Genomic DNA, 17,036 nt, shown 5'->3' with positions numbered 1-17,036 from the left:
GCAGGGTTGTCGGCCAAGCACCTGGAGCCTGTAAGGCAGACTTCACCTGCCTACAGATGTCCGTCTAGCCACTGGACTTCTCCCTGGCTGTAATTATGGCCTTTGAAGCCACTATACTGCCAGGCGAACTAGAAAGACCTAGCTTGCACTGCAGAAGGACCTATTTTGTTTTTATTTTTAATTTTTTACAACATAAATCAAACCAGAGTACTTTCAATTTCCTTCCCATACTGCCCGAGGCCCTCACCAGACTGTCTTGCCCTAGAAAATGAAAAATGATAATTTATTGGTTTGACTGGAGGAAATAAGACCCTCTTGTGATCTGTTTCCCTTGTATCAATCTCTCCTTTGAGGTTAATTTAAATCAGCCTTACCCTCTGTCTCTCCCTTACTCTCTTCCCACTATTTTTATTTGGAAATTATATATTATGTATCATGGGTCATATGTACCTATGATCCAGATAGAGAAAAAGCACATTTCTGGTGCCTTGTAGCCCCCTGTGACACTTTGGTGATCTTGTCTTCACCATTTATCCCCAAAGGTAACTACTGTCCTGAATTGTGTGTTGTTTTCTCCCATTTCTTTATGATTTGACCACCTGTATTTATGTTTCCCTAAATAATATCTTTTTTTGCCTACTTTAATTTTCTTTTTTTTTTTACTGTTTATTTATTTTTGAGACAAAGAGAGAGCATGAGTGGTGGGGGAAGGGTAGAGAGAGAGAGGGAGACAAAGAATCCGAAGCAGGCTCCAGGCTGTGAGTTGCCAGCACAGAGCCCGACGTGGGGCTCAAACTCACGAGCCGTGAAATCATAACCTGAGCTGAAGTCAGACGCCTAACCAACTGAGCCACCCAGGCACCCCTGTTTTTACTTACTTTTGAAGGTTTATTTAAGTGGTAACATCCTATGTAAAATTTTTTGTGGTTCATGCAGTGTTATATTTTTGAGATTCATCCATATTGATGTGGGTGGCTGTAGTTCATTCATTTTTTATTCTATTACATTAATATATTAAAATTCATTTAGGTGTTCTATTCAGGATACCTGGGTCGTTTTTAAGTTTTTGCTATCGGGGACAATACTGTGTTCTGGGGCATACTTGCTTCTACAGTTTCTTTAGGTTTCTTTTCGTGTGGAAATGATGGCTCAATATTTTTGTGTATGTTCAACTTTACTAGGTAATGATAAATTGTTGTTCAAACTATCATGCCAGTTGCTGCTACCACCAGACATGTTTATGGTTTCCAATCACTTTATAGCTTCATAGTTGGTATTATCAGACTTTTACATTTCTGCTAGTATGGTGGGGAATGCTTCCTCGGAGTTTTAATTTGTATTTCTCTGATTATTAGTGATATTGAGAAACTTTTTATGTATCTACAGGTTTTTGATCACTCCTGAAAGATAGTTGTTCATTACTTTTTAAACTTTTACATAGCTTTTTTCTAAATCTTATAGCTTCAGAGTCAGTTACATTTGTTGCAAATATCTTCCCCTAATGTTTATATGAGGCTGATATTTACATTCTCTCTATGGCCATCTGGTAAATAGAGATCCTAGAAGTGAAACGTGTGGACCTAGAACATGTCATTTCACATGGTTGGGCTTCTGTTTCTGCTCAATCAAGTGAGCGTCCTGATGCATTCCCATCCTACTCACTAAAAGAGAGTGATGGCGGGAGGGGTTTATATGCATGAAAACCCACTTTGAAAGTAAAGCACCATACACATAGATGGAAAGTGTACTTTTTTCTACATTGTCATACAGTCTTCATTTCTATACCATAACATCTTCTCTGGAAATCTTTTTTGTTGTTGAGTTGCTTTTTTTTTTTAATTGCACTGGATGTCTTTTGAAATTATTATTGACATTTTTTTTCACTTGTTATCTATTTGCTTTTCTAGCATATAAGCTGCAGAGCGCAAATATTTTATCTTGCTGGGTTGTCATTGCATTCCTGGCAATCTGGATTAGTGCCTGGCACAAACTACATGCTCAAAAGTGTGCAGTGAGTTTGAGCCAGTGGTATTCATAGCAGTCATGGTATTATCGCAGTGTGATCGTCCCAATGCTGTATTTAGGATTTGCTCCCTGTTCAGATAACTTTCCAACTTGTGTAGGGCACTATTCTGTGTATTCTATGGCCTTCTTCTTTCCAGGGAGGGTAGGTGGAGCCAAAGGAAGGGAATTGCACCCTTGGGAGCAGAGAGCTCAGTTTTTAGATTTGTAGCTCCGGCCCCTGGTGGGCTGGCACTCCTCTGAGGGCAGATTGCTAGGAAGAGGCCAGAGTTTCCCAGGATTTTTTCTCTGCCCATCTGCATGGTTGCCATCAAGTGTGCTGCTTTTTCAAACCCTGTTGGCTTTTGCTTTGTTGCTATAGAAACCAGAGCTGGTAGTTTGGGGGAAATGTTTGTGCATGTGAATTCTGGGGGAGGGGTGTCATGGAAGTGGCAGAGCTCCAGAGCTGGGTGGTGGCCCAGGACACGGAGTGAGGACCCTGTAGACCTCTCTGTGAAGGCCCTGCCTGCTTTGGAGGGCGCTCTCCTCAGAGAGCTTGTGATTTAGAATGGCCCACACTTGGGGAACAGGCGTCCCTTTGTAGGCCTTCAGGGCTTTCCTGGAGCTACTCCAGCCATTCCGTGGAACATCTGGAAAGCCTTAGCCCCTCCTGGTGCCAAAGCCACTGAGCCCTGGAGACAGAGATCAATGAACTCTTCTTGGCTGCTCCTTAAGCCGTGTCCCAGACAAGTGCTTTTCTGGGAACCAGTGAGTAACACGGATCTTTGAGGCCAAGGCTTGTGTGCTGTGGCAGTGACTGTCACTTTTGACCAAAGGGTGGGGGCAGAGAAAGGGTCTGCGTGGGGAGAGCTATGAGAATTTGGCTTTGTAGGAAATCAGAACCCAAGTGCGGAGCCCTGCTTCCTACTCACTGGTTTTCCAGCTGGAAAATCAGCAAGCTGAGCTATTGCCTGATGTTAATGTTCCTTCATGCTGGGGCTGGTATGAGGGGTGGGAGTGGGTTTGAGGCTATAGACTAATTTGGTTCTCCCCCACAGGCAATCCTTGCAACCCCTGGGAGAGAATTCTAAAAAAGTGCAGGGTGATTTTTTTTTTTTATGGACATAATTTCATCTCACACTGGGTTGTGCTGAAGACAGTGAAAAGAATTTATGATGTATACTAGATTGGGGTAAATATGCACCTGATATGCACTGATGTTTCATAACTCACATGTTAGAATGCACATTTAATATTTATAATAAATATATATGTGCATGCAATAGAAAAATATATACAAAGAGTAGAAAGGCCCTGAACTCATCCCTCAATAAATGGTCTCCTCCTTGTTGGGGTCAGTAGCTGAGGATCAGTTTACTTTCAGTGCCATTAAAATAAAAGCTGTTTTATTTTACTGCTTCTGTACACATGGTAAATGCTCAGTAAGTGCCATTTGAACTGTTGGTAGGAATGTACTTGGAGTTGACCCTGACCCAGAAATTCTTCTGTAGGGTTATCCCACTGGCAAAGACAAATTTCTGGATTTGAAATAGCAGAATGTTGGAAACAAGCAAAAATCCTACAGCTAAGGGGCAATTCTGTACCCTCCTGTAGAGGAATAAGCAACCATTACAAGTTTTCAGGCTGATTTTTATATATTAACAGGGAGAGATGTTCAAAACTAATGGTTGAGTAAAGTAAGTAAGTTGAAATCATAGATATGGTATGATCGTGCAAAAAGAAACACACACACATATACGTGCTGGACATGTGTACACACACAAAATTTTACCTCTGACAAGTTGGAATGGGAGCAAAGGACTCTTTCCTGCCCCCATGTCCTTTTTATCTTGAGCATATATTTGTAATCTGCTCATCTGCACTCCTCACCATGTTGTCTCCTAGCATACATGACTACTACCTCCTCCGTCACATTTGCAAGTTTCACCCCCCCCCCCGCCATAGCACCCTGGGACCCCTCCGCAAGGTGCAGCTTGGCCTCATTTCTGAAGCCCCTCAGGACTCTCTGACTGCACAGCTTAGCAATACATTAGGCCTCTCTTAGGTTGTTCTCTGCCTTATTTCACGGTTATCACTGCTCTTCAAATAGACTGTCAGGAAAGAAGATGACACTGTATGAGGAGGCATCAAGTTGCAGCCTGAGGGGCAAGGATCTCTTTGCCTGGGACTTTGGGCTGTCTGTGCTCCTGGAGCTGGAATTGAGTCACAACTTCTGTGGCCCATTCCCAAGGGCTGCTGTGCTGGGAAACATACACTACCTCATCCCCTTACAGGTGATAGGAATAAGGGTGCAATACCCAGGGCTTTGCTTGCTGCTAGGACTCAGGGCAGGCAGCCAGTTACTAAAGTCAACTGTGTTCCAGCTCCCAAGACTTGTGCTTGTACATGCTTGTGCACATTCACGTACACACACATTCACATGCATTCACAATCACCTGTGTGGTGTGCCCCTGGGCTCCAAGCTTGCCAGATGCCGTGTCCTCTGGAAGCTCTACAGAAGTGACATCGGTGCTGGAAACACAGGCACCCTCTCACCCCAGGTCAGAGCGTGATGGATGAGAACAGTTTTGCAAAAAGCAGCCTGCTGGGGCTCTGTTGGAGGAGAAGAGAGAAGTTGGGGACAGTGTGTGTGGTTTGAGGAGCTGTGAGGCTGTGGGAGAGGGCAGACTGACCTGCAGTTTGTCCAATTAATGTGTGTTTGGGGTTCCTCAAAGGCGGGTGTGTAGGATTAGGCTCCCCATTTCCTGATATCTCGTTAGCATTCAGCCTAGACCCTATGGCTACTTTGTTTGGAAGAACTTGACTCTTCAGGAAAATGGAGGGTCTTAAGGCCACCCGCTCCATATATAACACCTATACAACATGGCCCTTGGTACTTCTCACATAAAGATAGGAAACTCACCTGCGTCCTCAGGGGCTTAAAGTTTAGTACTGGAGACAGCCTTGTCTGCAAACACAATACCAGGGTAAACTAACACTTGCAAAGGCCTGAAGTCTTCTCCATTATTAATCTCCACAGTCTGGAGTGGTATCTGGCCTCCCTGCCTCATCGGTTGGTTGAGTGCTCACTGGCCAACTCTGGGGATGCAGAGATGAGGCACATGACTCTACTCGCAAGGATCTCATGCTTTTAGTTGTGGGAAAAGGCATTACAACAGTCAGCGCCAGAGTGTCATTGATTTAAGACTTCTTCCTGTTCAGGATTCATTGAGGCTTCAAGGATGGGCTGGCCAACACTACCCAGCTTGGAATAGAGGCTTGGAGGCAGAAATGGGCTTTCCCTGGTCAGGAGGCGACAAAGGGTAATGGATGGCAGGCTGTGACTGTGTGGCAGATGGGCTCTAAAGGGTGGGCAGTAAAGAGAGAGAGACCGGTGTGCCTGGCAGTCCTGGAGCTGTGAGGAAGGCAGAGTTCTTGCATCCTAGTATGCAGGAGATGGGCCAGTGGAAAGGTCGAGTTTGACTGTCACTGGCCCACCTAGACTAGCCTCTCACTGTTCTGGATTTCAGTTTCCTTACTCGTAGATGGCAGCAGTAAAACCGGTCTTCCTGCACCCACTTTTTCAGTGGAATATGAATCTCTGATTGTTGTTTAGCTGGTGAGAGAATAAGCTAGGATTTGGCAGGGGTCTGAATGGTTCTGTCCTGGAGACAGCTGCATTCTCTTCTCTCTGCCTGCTTTCTGTACCGGAATAGGCATCCTCAGCATCATACCCATTGGCCTAGGGGCCTTGACTCCTCTGACAATGTGTGAAAAATTTTATGTACATTCTGGACACGCATTTTAAAGGCAGAAGGTCTTTGCTCCAGTTCTCAGAAGAATTCAAGACCTCAAAAAGCTTAACAGGAGCTTCTCTGGAGAGTGGTGTTGGGTCCTCCCATGCCATCCTAGAAGAACTTTTCTTCTTGTGCCCCTACCCCACCTCTCCATTTTAGGAATGAACTATGTGACACAATAGACTATTCTAAGCAATTCTTTTTTGCTTGGAAGAAATGTACAACATTGTAATAGAACTATTTCTAAAATGTAAACTTGGGTGCCTTCTCAAGGAGAATGTATGGAACATCACCGACATGTTTAGTATCTTGGATGCTTTTATGAACATCAGTTATTGGCCTATACTTTCCTAAGGATCCCAGGTTGCTTTGTTTTTAATTGCACTCCTTGCTTTCATATGTCAAAGAGAGTTAAAAAGAGATATCTTAATTTATGTAGAATTGTTTGTGTAGAAGCCCAAGGATGGCTTCAGCTTCTCTTTTGAAGTGACGTGTTGTTTTTGTAAGCAGTACTTGCTGCTTGGGCAATACAGTCAAGTTCTAGACTCCAGAGCAGTGGGTCTTGAACTAGAATGTGCATCAGCATCACCAGGAGGGCTGGTGAAGTACAAATAAAGCTTGCTCTGCCTGACCCCCAGCGTTTCTGATTCTGTAGGCTTGGGATGAGGCTCCAGAACTTATACTGTTAACAAGTTTGCAGCCCAAGGGTCCTGGTCAGGGGACCACACTCTGAGAACCACTGCTTTAGAGTAGTACTCATTAAACTTCAGTGTGCATGTTCAGTGTGCACCTGGGGAAGCTTGTTAAAATGTAAATTCTGATTCGGAAGGTGTGGGTTGGGCCCTGAGATTCTGCTGTTTTCAACCAGCTTCCAGGTGAGGCTGGTCTGTGGAAGATGCTTTATATAGAAAGACTTTTAAGCAGTGCTTCTCAATTCAGACTGCACATTAGAATCACATAACGAGCTTGTGGAAAAATGGGGAAGGAGCAAGAGGAGGAGGGAGAGAAAAAGTTATCTCCCCAAATCCAGATCTCTGGGAGTGGAGTCTGGGCTCATCAGGTGATTGGATATGCACTCAAGGTTAGAACTGGGTTGTCAAGGTTGTGAAGTTGCTGAAAGTCCCCAAATTAAATGAAGTGTTACAGTTTTGAGTATTTGATAGACTAGTGATTGGTTTCCAACCGTGGTTTCACAGTTAAATCATCTGGAAAGCTTTAAAAGATATTGGTAAATGGATTAAATAATATGTTTGGGATTTGCTTTAAAACAACATGGTAGTATGTTAACTAACTGGAATTTCAATAAAAACTTAAAAAATGAAAAACATGGTGGTGGGGAGAAATGGGTGAGATTATTGATCTGGGATATTCAATACATAGCCACCAGCTGCCTATGACTTTTTGAATTGAAATCAACTAAACATTTTTAAAAACTAAAAAAGCAGTTCCTCCACGAAGTGTTTTAGTTTTTTTTTTTTTTAATGTTTATTTATTTTTGAGGGAGAGAGACAAAGCATGAGCAGGGGAGGGGCAGAGAGAGAGGGAGACACAGAATCCGAAGCAGGCTCTAGGCTGTTAGCACAGAGCCCGACGCGGGGCTCAAATCCACGAACTGTGAGATCATAACCTGAGCCAAACTCAGACGTTCAACGGACTGAGCCATCCAGGTACCCCTATCATGAAGTTTTTTTAAAAGATACCCAGACATTAGGAGTGGGGCCCAAGCCTCAGGGGCTTTTGGCAGCTCTCCAGGTGATCCCAAGTTTCAACCACTGGACTAATTGAACAGGTGGGCTAAGGCATCATGAGAGCCAGCTGTGTTCTTGACTCTCACAGTCTTGGCTCCATTGCTTGGTGCTTGTCTTCGCCCTCTCCTCTGGTAAATGAGGGTGGAGATTGTTGTCTTGTTTTCCTCTCAGACATGTAGCAAATCTGGAGAAAGAGAGTTGAAAAAGCTTTGAAAAATATGAAGCACTGGGTACAATAACAGGTTTGTTACTTTGCCTTGTCTTCCTTCCTCCCACCCCCAGTCTGGCTTCAGTGAGGCCTTGGAGTAGGGTTGCAAGATACTGCAAATAAATATACAGGAGCCCCAGGTAAATTTCAAATTTAGCTAAAGTACAAGTTACTGTTAGGATGTCCCTGGAAGGGATGGCCCTCTTGCCAGCGCACAGGAAGAAACATCGCCAGTGGGCCAGAAGAAACTGAAGGGCAACCAATCACTGAGCACCAGCACAACCCAACAGAGAGCCCCCAGCAGCTCTCCAGAACAACTGAAGGTCAACCAATTACCGAGCAACAGCACAACCTGGCAAGAGAGAAAGACCCACCTGAGCCTAAACCCAGAACTGCTACAGTTTAAAAACCCTACCCCACCATACCTGGGTGCGACTTCCCTGACTCCCTACTTGAATCATGGAACCTCGCCTGGAACCTTAGTTCCCAATAAGACCTTATACTGCAAAAATTGTTTTTGACTCTCACTCCTATCTTTACCCCGCACAACGCCTGACACTAACGGTTACCTTCTAATTTTTTTAGTGTAAATATGTTGCATGCAATGTTTGGGACGTATACATACTAAGCACTTATTTGTATTTTATATGCCTTCCCCGTTGGGCACCTCTTTCCCTGCCACAGCCCACAGTAGGCAGAGGGCCTGAACTTTGTGTTTGTAGCAGCACATACATGGGGCTACCTCTGCTTGGAGATTTTGTCTGTTAACTATTGCTACAATTTGAGATTGGGGTAACAGAGGGAATTGGAGGATTTGCTCTTTAAGTTCAACGAAGAAATAGCCATTTATGTAAATCTTTGATTTCTTTCATCAAAGGTATATAGTTTTCCTCCTATACATCATGTTAATATTTTGTTAGCTTCATATCTGTTTATACCTGAGCATTTTTTTGGTTTTTGTTTGTTTGTTGCTAATGTGTTTTTAATTTCAAATTCCAATCGTTCATGACTAGGATATAGGAAAGCAATTGCTTGTATTAGGCAACCTTGCTCTAATTGCTTATTAGTTCCAGGGTTTCTTGTCATTTGGGATCAGTGGTTCCCAGAGGTGGAGTTGTGGAGGGGGGTGATAGGGAGGAATGAGCAGGTAGAGCACAGGGGATTTTTAGGGCGGTGGACTATTTTGTATACAGCAATGATGCACACGTGTCATTATATATTTGTCCAAACCCATAGAACATAATATAGAGTGACCCCTAAAGGAAGCTGTAGATGCTAATGTATCAATATCGGTTCATCAGTCATAACAAATGTACCACACTAAGACAAGATGTAAATAAGAGAGGAAACTGTGTTTCTGGGGACAGGGGTTATTTCGGAACTTTGTACTTCCTGTTTAATTTTCCCATAAAACTAAAACTACTCTAAAAGCTATTTCAAAGATGATAGAGGGCCTTGGTGAAATTAAGCTGCACAGGGTCGGCATCTAATTTTGAGCCATATCAGCTGAGAGGCTGACCTGCCACATTATTTGATCCTGTGATGAACCTGAGTTTCTTCAGATTCTTTCTTGGTGTTTAGGCTAAGCATGCTGTGTTTTGTTTTGTTTTGTTTTTTCTCCCTGTCTTTGAAGACTTTAGTGTGTTTACAAGCGCTAGCCTGTGTTTCTAGAATAAGAGGTAAAGAGATTACAGTCATGGTTGCAGCGTTCCTAAAATAAAATGCCTCATTAGAACCCGTGTCACAAGGAGAGTGGCTAGGAAGGGATGGAAGTAGTGGAAGCCTCCGTTTTCCCATCTGAAAATGCGGATGGCAATTCTCTCCTCAGACTAGAGTAATTAAATGAGGTGAATTATGCAAAGTGCTGGGCACAGTGTGAAGACTCAGTGATTACAAGACCCAGGATCTTTGAAAAGAGTAATCCCGGGGGACCAATGGCACTTAGGAAGAACAGGCTTTCCAGAAGACGGAGAGTGAATGCCCTATCCCCAGAAGCATTTGGCAAAACAGTGGACCTGGGGTCCCTGTTGTCTGGGAGGTTGTGGAAAGGACTTCTCAGAGTGTAGAGTGCCTCAGGGCCTTCCAGGTGCTTCTTGTCTTGAGATCCTCTGGGGTGTCCTGCTCCTCTCAGAGGGAATGCCATTGGATGTGGAATGAGACAGCAGACATCCCATGAACCACGAAGATGGAAGAGACCCACTCTGCCCCCCACCTCCTACGCCAAAAGAGAAAGTTCTCATTTGTGAATGGCTCTGCCTTTGAGAGTATTTCATGACCTCCATGATGAGGTCAAATGAAAGGTCCAGCAGGTTCCCACACAAGCCTGCAAGTGGGGCTCGAGATCTTTGTCTGAAGGTGCATTTGCCTGGGTAAAACCCTTTACCTGTTGGAGATTAAATGCTTTGAGATCCCTGGTTAGATAATCCAGCACTGAGGAAAAATATGAATAATTGCTCTATTACTTTGTACTTCTCTTGATGGAAATTAAATCCTGTTTTCTAAGCAGCAGGGTGATAAAAACATTTTCTGAAGAGGAGATGGTGTTCCCCACCCCCCCACCCCCCCGAGTCCTTGAGAGCAGGTTATTTAGTGGCATCTCTATAGGAGATTAAAAGGAATTCAGGTAAACAGCTGAAGGGTTTACATGGGACTTGGTTTTTAAAGACATCCTAGGGGGTATTTTCCTTTGCAGAGATGAGGGTGCACAGCAGCAGCTGTGGAAGCTGGGGCATTTGTGAGGAGCGGACGTCTGCGCAGTCCCCTCCCAAGACAGTGCCCAAGCAATGGGGATGGGCCTTTATCATGCCTTGCTGGAATTGTCCCCTTAGGTCTGAGATGTTTGCTGTCTGGGTCTGGTGACCAAGTGGAGAAGGGGCCACCAGAAGACCTTGGACCAGCTAGACCGGTGACCCGCAGAACTCCTTCCCTTGTTACACAGATGTGTTGACCACCTACCTTGTTCCAGGCACTGTAGTAGACCCTGGGGCTGGACCCTGGACAAAATACAAAATCACTGCCCTCGAGCGCTTACATTCTGGTGGCGGTGACAGACCGCGAACAAGATGAGGGATCATTACCTAATTGTAACTGCTAAGGAGAAAACATTAAGAAAGTGGGATATGAATTTTAGGGGGTGGCGGACCCTGAGATGTTAGGGGACCAGGGAGATCTTTGGGTACATTCCTGAAGGAAATCAGGGGATGAGTTCTGCGGAAATGGAAGAAGAACATTCTGGGCAGAGAGAACAGCAAGGGAAAGACTGTGTAAGGGAGCCTGTGTGACTGGAGCAGAGAGAATATAGAGGCAAAGGATAAAAAGCAAGGTCGGAGGGCAGCAGAGAGTCAGCTTACATAGGGCTTTGCAGATTACAGTTGGGACTCTTGCCTTTGCCCTGAAGAAAGGTGGGGGGAACGTGGAGAGCCTGGAATGTTCTGAGCAGAGGACAGGTGATCTGGGTTTTAACAGGATCCTTCTGGCTGCCGTGCACGAGTGGAAAGCAGAGGAGCAAAGGCAGAACCAGAGTCATGAGTCAGGCCAGCAGTGGAATGGTGTGGCCTGGATCATGGTGGTGAGGATGATGAGGAGTTGCATTTGGGATACATGTGAGCATGTAAGTTGAAAATTTTATTTATATGTTGGAAGTTGCAAGATAAAAGGAGAAATCAAGGATGATTCCAAGATTTTTGGTGTGAGCAATTGCGTGGATGGAGCTGGCCATTAACTGATACGGGAGAGACCGAGAGGGATGGTGGGTATTTTGGAGCTCTGCCTTTGTTATGTTTTAGTTTGAGATGTCTTGGAGATCTTGAGGGTAGGCATCAAGTAAGCCACAGGATATATGGCTCTGGTGCTCAGGGAATAGGTCCAGGCTGGAGATATGAACTGAGGAGTCGAAAGCAGGTAGGCAGTCTATGGAACTGTAAGTCTGGAGGAGAGCTGGAGGAGAGCATGACACCTGGGAGCTTTGTTTTTTAATACTTATTTATTTTTGGAAGAGTACAGCAGGGGAGGGGCCGAGAGTGTGGTGGGGACAGAGAATCCGAAGCAGGTTCTATGCTGACAGTAGCGACCCTGATGCAGGGTTTGAACTCCAGAACCTCGAGATAATGACCTACAGGGGGTTTGGGCAATGCCTGGAGGGTCGAACTTAATGAGTTCTCAAAGGCCTCACAGCCATTTTGGAAAGCGAATGACATAACATCTCTTCCCAGTTAAAAGTGCTAAGTCTTTTGTATTTCCCACCATGTTAGCAGATACCTAGTCCTCAGAAAATGCTAAATTAATGTTTGCTAATTAATAGTACAGTGGGTAGATTTTATAATTTCAAAATTAAGCAATTTTCTACAGTTTGGTACCATGGTGGGAATAATCTATGGGTGCTTGAAAATCCATTTCTGCTTCTCTGATTTTGGTCCCTCTAGGGAATGTGAGATAATAATGCATGCTTCTTGGGGTACCTGGGTGGCTCAGTCAGTTAAGCACCAGACTCGATTTTGGCTCAGGTCATGATCTTAAGGCTCTTGATTTTGAGCCCCCCATTGGGCTATGCTCTGACAGTGCAGAGCCTGCTTGAGATATTCCCTCTCTCTCTCTTTCTCTCTCTCTCCCTCTCTCCCTCTCTCCCCCCTTCCCTACTTTCTCTCTCTCTCAAAACATATAAATACATAAACTTAAAGAGTGCTTGTTTCTCTGTACAATGCTGAGTATGAGAGGTAGTAAGAAAAAATGACAGTGGCTCTGAAATCATGAGTGGTCTAACTCGTCTCCCTACTTCCATTCCCCCTCTTATTTCATCTTCCAGAGTCATGCCTGATTAGTTTTAAATGCACTTCTCATCAAATTACTCTACAGCTTAAAATCCTTCAACAGTCTCCTATCACCTGCAACGTACAAATCTATATTCCCTTATCAGAATACAAGCCCTCCATCATCCCTGTGGTTCTTCCCAGGTCACTTTCAGCTTATCCTCACCTCTGAAATCATAGTTGAACCACACCATTTCACAAATGGACCAAGGTGCCCTTAGAAGCACTAGCTCTTTTATTATTTGTGCTTAAGTCGATTGCATTGCATCTTGAGATCCTAGATTGTGTCTTGTGTATTTCTTCCAATACTTTTCAGCCATTTAGGATAAATTTTGTTGTTCTTTTCTGCCTGCACCTGTGTGGAGTGGCTAAGCCTACACCTCCAGCTCAGTTAAGACTGTATTTCTTTTTAATCACTACACCTTTCCACACTGACCTCCTATCAGTTGGGCTTTCCTACTGCTGGTCTTTTGCATATGTTATTCTTTCTGCCTGGAATACTGTTGTTGGCCAGATCAACTTCTGATTCTTTATATTATACATTGTCTCTTGTGAATATCATACTGCGGAATTTTTTTAAAAATCCAGTCTGATAGTTCTTGCCTTTTCACTAGAATATCTCTATCTACTCACATGTAATGTAATTGCTGATATATTTAGATTTAAACCTAACATTTTATTCTTTCTACATGTACCCTGGTATTTTAACCTCCTTTCTTGATTTTTTTTAACATTTTATTTTTGCCATTTACTAGTTTGGAAAATGTCTTTTTCTCTTAGTAATTACCTTGGAAATTGACACTTAATTTTTCAAACTTTCAAACTTTAAAGTTTAATCAAACTTTTACCCTCTTTTCAGATAATATGAGGCTCTTAGAATAATTACATTTATTTTCCCCATGCTCAACTTACATGCTATTTACTGATGATAAAAATTTTAATTAAAGGAGACTATAAAACATTATTGTTATTGTTTTACATAGCCAATATTTTGTTGATAGTACCACATATTTACCACTTTCTTTGCCATTTGTTCTTTCTTATACTTCAAGTCTATCATTTAGGATACTTCTGCCTAAAGTACATCCTTTATAATTGCCCTTACAATTCACATTTCAGTATGCTGATGGCAAACACTCTTAGTTTTTAAAAAAATATTTTGATGACCTTTATCCCTGGATGATTTTGTTGCTTTCGTTGGTACAGAATTCTAGGTAGGGAGTTATTTTCTTTTGGCACATTAAAGGAAAAATTCCACTATCGTGCATTGTCCTCACTGAGAGGATACCCGTCAGGCTGTCACTATTGAAGGTAATATGTTTGGCTTTATTTCAGGATCCCTTTAAGATTTTTCTCCTTATCTTTAGTGGTGTACATTTTAATCGTATTGTGTTAAGGTTTGGCTTTTCATTTTTCCTTCTTAGAACTGAATGAGGTTTTAAAGTTACATATTAATGTCTTTCAAAAGTTCTGGAGGGGCACCTGGGTGGCTCAGTCTGCTGGGCATCTGACTTTGGCTCAGGTCATGATCTCAAGTTTTGAGCTCTGTGTCAGGCTCTGTGCTGACAGCTCTTTGGATTCTGTGTCTCCCTCTCTCTCTACCCCTCCCCCGCTCATGCTCTGTCACTCAAAAATAAATAAGAGACTCTTAAATGCCGAGAAAAAACTGAGGGTTGATTGGATGTGGGTGGTGGTGGAGAGGGGAAAATGGGTTATGGGCATTGAGGAGAGCACTTGTTGGGATGAGCACTGGGTGTTGTATGTAAGCGATGAACTGCAGGAATCTACCCTAATAGCCAAGAGCACACTTTACACGCTGTATGTTAGCCAATTTGACAATAATTATATTAAAAAGTAAACATTAAAAAAATTTAAAAAGGGGCACGTGGGTGCCTCAGTGGGTTAAGTGTCCAACTTCAGCTCAGATCATGATCTCACGGTTTGTGAGTTCAAGCCCCACGTCGGGCTCTTTGCTGATGGCTCGGAGCCTGGGGCCTGCTTCGTATTCTGTGTCTGCTTCTCTCTCTGCCCCTCCCCGACTTGTGCTCTGACTCTCAAAAGTAAATGTAAAAAATTTTTTTGTGATTAAAAAAAAAGAAACAAAAATTCTGGAAAATGATCAACCTTTATCTCTTCACGTATTACCTCTACTGCATCCCCTTTTCTCTTTCTGAGGTCTTGATTACAGAACACTTCATTTTCTCTTCCTCTGCATTCTCTATCCTGTCTTCTGTATTTTCCATCCTTTCTGTCTTTAAATGGTATACTCTGGATAATTTAGTCTGATTTTTCACATCTCTCCCTAATTGTATCTAATTTGGTATTAAAATCTTGAGTTTTAAATTGTTGGTAGTATATTAATTTCTAGATTTGTATTCGGTTCTTCTTTAAATCTTTTAGGTCACTGGTTTTCCTATTACTGGTACATATTTTCCAATTGTTCTTTTTAAAATCTTCCCATTTGTAAGCATAGTTTATGGTCTGACAGTTCCAATACTTGAAGTTTTTGTAGTTCTGGTTTTATTATTATTATTTTCAACTAGTTCTTACTCATGGTGCTTCTTTCCTTATGGACTTAGTTATCTTTGGTTTTTGTGCTGATTTGTATTTGGGACCTGTTACGAAGGTGCCTTCCTCTAGTATTTGTTTCTGCTTAATGCCTCTTTTCCAGAGCCAACTTAAGCCAAGTTTAGGGCTGGAGTCTCTGTCTTATCCCATCCAGGCTGCTATTTCTGTCTTAGATTCTTTGGGCTGCTATAACAAAATGCCATAGATTGAGTGGCTTGTAAACAACAAATTTTTCAAAATTTGAAAAATTTATTTCAGAAATACCCTCAGGGCAAAAGTGGCTCCTTGTGTTCCTATTTCTCTGAAATTTCCCTAGTTCTTCACTACTATCTCATCTACACTTTGATGCTTTATTTATTTATTTTTTGTCTCAAATATTTATTTATTTTTAGAGAGAGAGAGAAAGAGAGAGAGAGCACTTGCTCACACAAGCAGGGTAGGGGCAAAGTGAGAGGGAGAGACAGAATCCCAAGCAGGCTCCACGCTGTCAGCACAGTGCCAGACGATGCAGGCTCAATCTCATGGACCACGAGATCATGACCTGAGCGAAAATCAAGAGTTGGATGCTTACCTGATTGAGCCACCCAGGCACCCCTATACTTTTCAGTGGTTTAAAGAATAATTTTATCTGACATTTTTTTAATCTGCTCATTATTTTTGGTGGTACAGTTGGCCCAACTACCATTACCTAGTCTACCATTACCAGAAACTGGAGGTCTCACTTTGGATGTCACTTCTCCAGCAGAGAATTGGTTAAGGCCAGTATCCATTATGTCTCTTCCATATACACTTTCATAACCCTGTTTTTATCTTCATACATTTATCTCAATTTGTACTTTTATGTGTATTTTCATGATTAAAAAAATCGGCCTGGATGGCTATGTGGGGGCAGAGAGTGTACGTATATCAGTGTCTAGCACAGCGTCTCATTCATAGTAGGTGCACAGTAAATATCTGGTCTCTAGGAAAATGAATGCAGCAGAGTATTTGTTGGGTCTGTAGGTTCTGGCTAGATGCAAAGGACTATGGTGGTTTGAATACAGTTCTATCAAGAAGCACCATTTGTCACATTCTCATGGATCAGTAAGTGAGAGCTACATCCTAATGGCTTGGAAAAGGTCTTTCAAGATTTCAGAGACTGCAGCTGGCATTTGAACATGCCCACCTTCTCTATGCAGCATCTGCCAGAAGAGACCAAACCACAGAATCAAGGCAATCCACATATAAGACATGCTGTGTTTGAATTTTGTCCCGTACATCCTGAAAAACAAAGGGGGAGCACATCTGGAATCTAGGTGTACAACTCTAAAAATATCTAGGTGTACACATTTCAAATCGACAGAATTTGCAGGTCTCACTAGTATATTTTGATAATGCATAGCACCAATAACCTTCAAGTACCCGAGTCAGAAATTTATGAATATAGTTATTATTGCAATTTAGAAGCTTTTGTATTCACAGTCCTTAGTAGGCCCTCAGTGAATTAAGCAATTCTAGCTAATAATGGCCAGTGCTTAGGGCACCTAGGTGGCTCAGTCACTTGAGCGTCTGACTTCGGCTCAGGTCATGGTCTCATGGTTTGGGATTTCAAACCCCACATCAGGCTCTGTGCTGACAGCTCAGAGACTGCGGCCTATTTCGGATTCTGTGTCTCCCGCTCTTTCTCTGCCCCCTCTCCCCCAACTCATGCTCTGCCTCTCTCTCTCTCAAAAATAAATAAACATTAATTAAAAAAAATAATAGCCAACACTTACATCATGCTTGCTATATCTCAAGAAGTATATTAACTATGTTCTATAAATTTATCTAATCATTTCAATATTGTGGGGTAGATGCTCTTATCATCCCCATTTCTATAGTTGAAGAAACTGAGGCCCAGTGTGATGGAGTAACTAGATCACAGAGTAAG

This window comes from Panthera leo, chromosome A1 (genome assembly GCF_018350215.1).
Source record: "Panthera leo isolate Ple1 chromosome A1, P.leo_Ple1_pat1.1, whole genome shotgun sequence".
Lineage (NCBI taxonomy): Eukaryota > Metazoa > Chordata > Mammalia > Carnivora > Felidae > Panthera > Panthera leo.
Note: the sequence above shows the minus strand (reverse complement) of the source record.